The sequence below is a fragment of the Rhincodon typus genome, chromosome 3 (assembly GCF_021869965.1).
Source record: "Rhincodon typus isolate 14 chromosome 3, sRhiTyp1.1, whole genome shotgun sequence".
NCBI lineage: Eukaryota > Metazoa > Chordata > Chondrichthyes > Orectolobiformes > Rhincodontidae > Rhincodon > Rhincodon typus.
This window is the reverse complement of record NC_063334.1, coordinates 82,476,388-82,482,387: the sequence shown is the minus strand read 5'-3', so window position 1 is coordinate 82,482,387 and position 6,000 is coordinate 82,476,388.

Here is a 6,000-nt window from a genome sequence, read left to right as displayed (position 1 = left end):
TTGTCATCGGTATCAAATGTTGGCATTGAGGCTGCATGGACAAATGACAGGACTAGTGGAGTTAGACAGATTCATCGACGTCACTGATGGGACTACTGCTGCTTAGCTTGTCGGAAAGAAGAGGGTGACTCCAAATTGAGATGCCCTCAAGAAGCTGATAAGACATTTTTAATATGCTATAACTAGGCATGAAGACCCTTTCAATCAGAGAAGCCTACCCTCTAGCAGTGATGTCAGATCCACAGTGCTCAGCACAGAGCCCAGAAAGACCTGCAGGAAGTGAAGTTCTTGGGAATAAAATTCTCTGTCTGGAAAGCCAACGGAAGACTGGCTCAAAGTACCCAGTGCTTTCCCTAGGCCCATGGATCCATTCTGAAGCCAATTAAATCCTGGCATTATGGTAGAATGACTATTAACAACAATTAATTAGATTAATTAGATGCCAGTTTTGAATCAAGAATTATAAAATAGATTTTTACTTTCTCAAACATTGAAGAAAATTGTAGTGGCCATACTAACCCCTTGACTGAAATCAGCAGCCTAGAATTGAGTCTAGGATTGCCCTGAATTGGCACGACACAGGGGATCTCTGGATTAGCTCAACTGACTGGAGTCTGATTCTGGAATCCTGCCTTCAATCTGGCAGATTGGGCAGTGGTGGGCTGATGCAAAGAGTAAGAGTGGGTGGTAACTTACATGTCTGTGATTAATGGATATTTCTTTAATGGAATGTCCAAAGCATGACTTTAGACATTTGAACAAAACGTCTGAATCTGACCAATCATTTAGAAAAATAACATACCCTTCTAGTGAGATAAAGAATCTTTTTGGATATGTACAAAGCCCTCTTTGGGAGAGGTCAAGGGCCCTTTGGAAGAGGTCAGGTGCCATTTGGGATTGTTGAAAGTAGACATGAATGTGCTAAAATAGATTGAATGGAATTGTCAAGAGTCAAAACATTTAAAATCCTTGCTCTTTAAATATTCAGTATTTGACAAAATCAGGTGATTGAAAATTCACTAAGCTATCTGTTGACAAAAGCCTGAGGGTTATTATTACAGGATTAATACTGCATGACTGACTTCACAACCTATTGTCATCACAGTGGGGGGTTTGTAAGATTGCAGTTTAATTAACAACTCCAAATCTTTAATGTAAGGTCTTTATTACCATTGACCAGAAACCAACTGGACTTACCATATAAATATAATGGCTACAAGAGCAGGTCGGAGGCTAGGAATACTGCAGTGAGTAACTCATCCCCTGACTCCCCAAAGCCTGTCCACTATCCACAAGTCACAAGTCAGGATTGTGATGGAATATGCCCCTCTTGCCCCGATGGGGGCAGCTCCAACAACACTCAAGAAGCAGCCCGCTTGATTGGCACCACATCCACACGCATCCACTCCCTCCACCACTGATGCTCAGTAGCAACCGTGTATTTTATCTACAAGATGCACTGCAGAAATGCTTTAAAGATCCTTAGACACCATCTTCCAAATCCACAATCATTTCCATCTCGAAGGACAAGGGTAGTAGATACACAGGAACACCATCACCTGCAAGTTCTCCTCCAAGCCACTCACTATCCTTACTTGGAAATGCATTGCCATTCCTTCACTGTCACTTTGTCAAAATCCTGCAACTCTCTCCCTAAGGGCATTTGGAATCTATCTACCTACAGCAAATGGACTGCAGCGGTTCAAAACGGCAGCTCACCTCCACTTTCTCAAAGGTATCTAGGGATGGGCAATAAATGCTAGTCAGCCAGTGATGCCCACATCCCATGTTTGAATAAGAAAAATGATCCATCCTCCAGTCCTGCTCCTGTACAGCTCAGCCATCTTCCAGTTCTGACCCTGTACAAATCAACCATACTCCAGTTCTATGGAACGTTCTCACTTAATGGATACCTAGTCCATTCCTTTTATCTGTTTATTGGCTTCCTGTGGACTTCTAGCTTTCCGTAAAAACAAAGATTAAATTCACTTCTATATGTTGAAGATGAGAAAAAGCCATATTGCTCAGATTTTTAACAATATTTACAATATTATTTGCATATATTGACATGATTCACTACAGTTACTTTAGGAATACACAAAGCTTTTTATATTGATTTTTGCTGAAATTGTCCTAAATTTTAGTTTGCTAAAGAATTGTAAAACGGTTTTCCTCATGATTTTGAACCTCTCCCACCCAAATTTCTTTTGTTTCATGGCCCAAAAAAAAATCAAATGCTGAAATGTGCAACAACACTTCCATGATAGGAATAATGTCATTTGTGCCACCAATGCAAGGTAAGCACATTTCTGGACACAAAGCTAAAACATTCACTCCTAGACGTAAAAGGAAAAATCGTAGTGCATCAAAAAAGTACGCTCTGAGGAGGACACAAGTGGTCCATTTGCCGCAAAGGGGTTTAAGGGCAGGGTCAGGTAGCAGTAGGTTTGAGCCCCATTGTTAAGGTTCCTTAGCTCATTCACAGCATGTTCATCCCACGTTTTACAGGCTATGGATTGGATGACAGTATCAGAGTGGCTGAAATTTACAATGCTTCCTGAAGGTTCAGGGAGGTTATTTTTTGATTTTCTCCACTTGAACTTGGATTGTTGATCATCATTCTCCATCCCCCACTGATGTTCTCCTCTTTATACCAAAATATCTGGAAAAACACCAGATTTTTAAACTTCATAGTAGAATTCACTTAAATGAATATGATAAACATTAGAGCAAAAATACATACATATTTTGCCATTATTCTTTTGCGTACTTCCTCATTCTCCAATGTGGTGAAAGAAGGATCAGAGATACTGACTGGAGCAGACGCTGTTAGAGTGACCAGAAGCACTAAGTAGCCTTTTCCTCCTGACAGGGGCAAATCTAGTCTGTGTGTATGTTCCTTACTTAGACCTGACAAATCAACTTGACACCTGCAACAGAAAAATGGCAAAGAATTAATCACTTTCATGGAAAATAAAGATACTTCAGATAAGCTTTGACATTTTTTTTGTATCAATCTTGTTTAAATGACAAACAGATGACCAGCAGTTAAAAATCTGGTGCGAGTTTTGTGTCCATTTTCCTATCTGAATCAACTTGATTATAGTGGGTACCCAGTATTCTGACTAAAACAAGCACAGTTCTCTGTCACTTGTAGAACCCACACTGCAATGTTCAAGGGAAAAAGGATGACTTGTGTGGTGTATCTCAGATGTATTTCTCCAGGTGTTGAATTTATCACTGGAGGCTTCTGTAAAAAGTTAAGTACTTGAGGATTGTGTGTGTTCAGGAAGTCGGGGAATGCTTCCTCAGGTTACATTAATCCATTTGTCCTAATACTGGTTCTTTTCTATCCCACGTACATGGCATCTGTCACTACCCATAGAATTCTCAGCATCTGACCCGCTCTTGAAGACTCTTGAAGTTTATATGGCTGACTCATTTAAATTCCTGGTCATTGATAATACCCAGAATGTTGATACTGTAGTAGTATGCTATTGACTGTCAAGGGGAGGCAGTTAGATTTTCTTTTCTTGGAGATGGCCATTGGCTGGCACAAAAAAGAGCAAGCCTGAATTTTGCCCAAACCTTGCTGCATGAAAGCATCATCTGCATTCATTTCTGAGGAGACGTAATTAATACTGAACACTATATAATTATCAGCAACAAAACCCCACATCTGGCATTATATTGGAGGGAAGGAGCAGCCAAAGATGGTTGGGCTTAGGAAACTTGAAGAATTCCTGAAACAATGCCCTGACTCTCCAGCAACCATCCTCCGTTGTGCAATGTATGGATCCAAGCATTATAGAGTTTTCTCTTTGAACCATCTGATAGAATTCATTTTTGCTCGAGTTCCTTGATCCCACACTTGGTTAAATGCTGCCTTGATGTTAAGGACGGTCAGCCTCACCTAATCCATGGAATTCAGCTCTTCTCACCAAGATTGGGCCAAGCTGTAGTGAAGGCTGGAGCTGAGTGGCACTGGCATAACCCAACATGAACTTTGTGAGGGAGTTATTGTTGAAGAAAGTGACACTTGATAACACCGTTGATGATGACTTTCATCACCTTGCTCATAAATTATTGGTGTGGTAATTGGACTTGTTTTGCTTTCTGCGGACAGGACGTGGAAGTTTTCTGCATGGTTGGATTTGTGTGTTGTAGTTGCACTGGAAGAGCTTGTTTAGAGGCATTGCTTTTTCTGCAGCAGAACTCTTCAGCATTACAGCTGGGATGTTGACAGGATTGATCACATTTGTTGCATAATGTGCGTTTAGCGGTTCTCTAGCTTCCTTTGCTTGGTACTCATTGCAAACAGTGCAATGGATGATATGGTCCATGATTCTACTGCTCATGTTTTGGCTATTAAAGCTCGTTTCTTCCTTAGACTCAGTTTAATTTCTTGGGTGCTCGCATGGAGACTTATTAGCATCTTGTCTCTCAACTCCTTAGAGATAGTGACTCAATTTTGTTCGTGCAGTATGCCATTTTGGGCTATCATGTTCTCTCTGTATGCCCAATATGTTCCTGTGATCACTGTAGTGTCTGTGATGCTTTCAGGCCATCCTTTCATTACTATTTCTTACAATACTCGCAGAATTGCATCATATTGGGTACTTTGCTTAATTTGATCTGTTCCTCTTGCTTGTATGTCACATTGAGATAGTATCTCTGTAATCCGAATACCATTCTTTGCAGATACTTTGGGAAAAATGATAGCTGCCTGAGCAAAATGATTTGAAGTGGCTTGTGGACAGACTCAACTGTCACTTTGTTTCTTCCAATTATGTTTTCTTAAAATTAACTCATGGGGTATGGGCACTGCTGGCTCAGCCAGCATCCATTGCCCATCTGTAGTTGCTCTTAAGAAGGTGATAGTGAGCTGCCTTCTTGAATCACTGCAATCCATGTGTTGTAGGTAGACTTCTTACATGATTCTATCACAAATCATACCATTGCACATGTTGTTCAGGCCTCTTTAAGGCTCTGCCCATATAGTTAATTACAGGAAAGATGAAAAATCAAAAGTTATTACCATGACCCAAAATAATTTGCAGAAATTGAGGACTTCATAATTTCTGCCATTAGATGTTGCCTATTTGCAAACTACTACCTCCAAATACACTTAACTAGTGAGAAGGATATTTCAGGTGACAGTATTATTATTTTGTGACATATGTGAAGCATACAAGACATAATGAACTATTTTAGAGTAAACTATGGAGGCCTGCACAAACAAACCGGTCAGTCAAAAACACTGATTAATGTACTAGCAAATGTCAGGTTTTTTGTTTTAAGAAGCCACTTATTGTAACAACAATTAAAAGACAATAACTTTTGTGCAAAAAGATTTCCATAGTATTTTGCATTCGTGGCATTTTTAGAGAAAAAAATAAATTGATAAAATTGTATTAGTAAGCAATTGCATTTATAATTTTTCAGTGCTTTTTACTTAGCCTACTGTTCAAATCAACCTGCTCAGAGATGTTATTTCCACACCTCTGGAGGAGGTGGGGCTTGAACCCAGGCCTCCCAGTCCAGGGCTGGGGACAGTATCATTGCACCACAAGAGGGCCCATCAATTGCATTTATATGTAATTTATTTCAGGATGTTCCAAAGCAATTGATGGCTAATACAGTTTTTTTGAATTGTTGTCACTTTTCCAATGTAGGGAACCTGGCAAATGAATCTTTGCATATTTTCTGACAGATGTTACTTCAAGGACACCAGGGACAGTCCCTCAATACTTCTGCAAAGAGTTTCATGTGGAAGTTTTTACATCCACCCATGAGGAAAAACAGAGCCTCAGTTTCACAATTCATGTAAAAGATAATGAAGTATTTCCTCAGAATGTCAGCTTAGATTCTGTGTTCAAGTCATCCTTGTGGCGCTTGAATCCACAATCTACTGTCTCAGTGACAAGAATTCTAACACCAAGCCAAAGCTAAAACATGAACTTATGATACTTCTCTTAGGATGCAGAAAATTCTTGATTA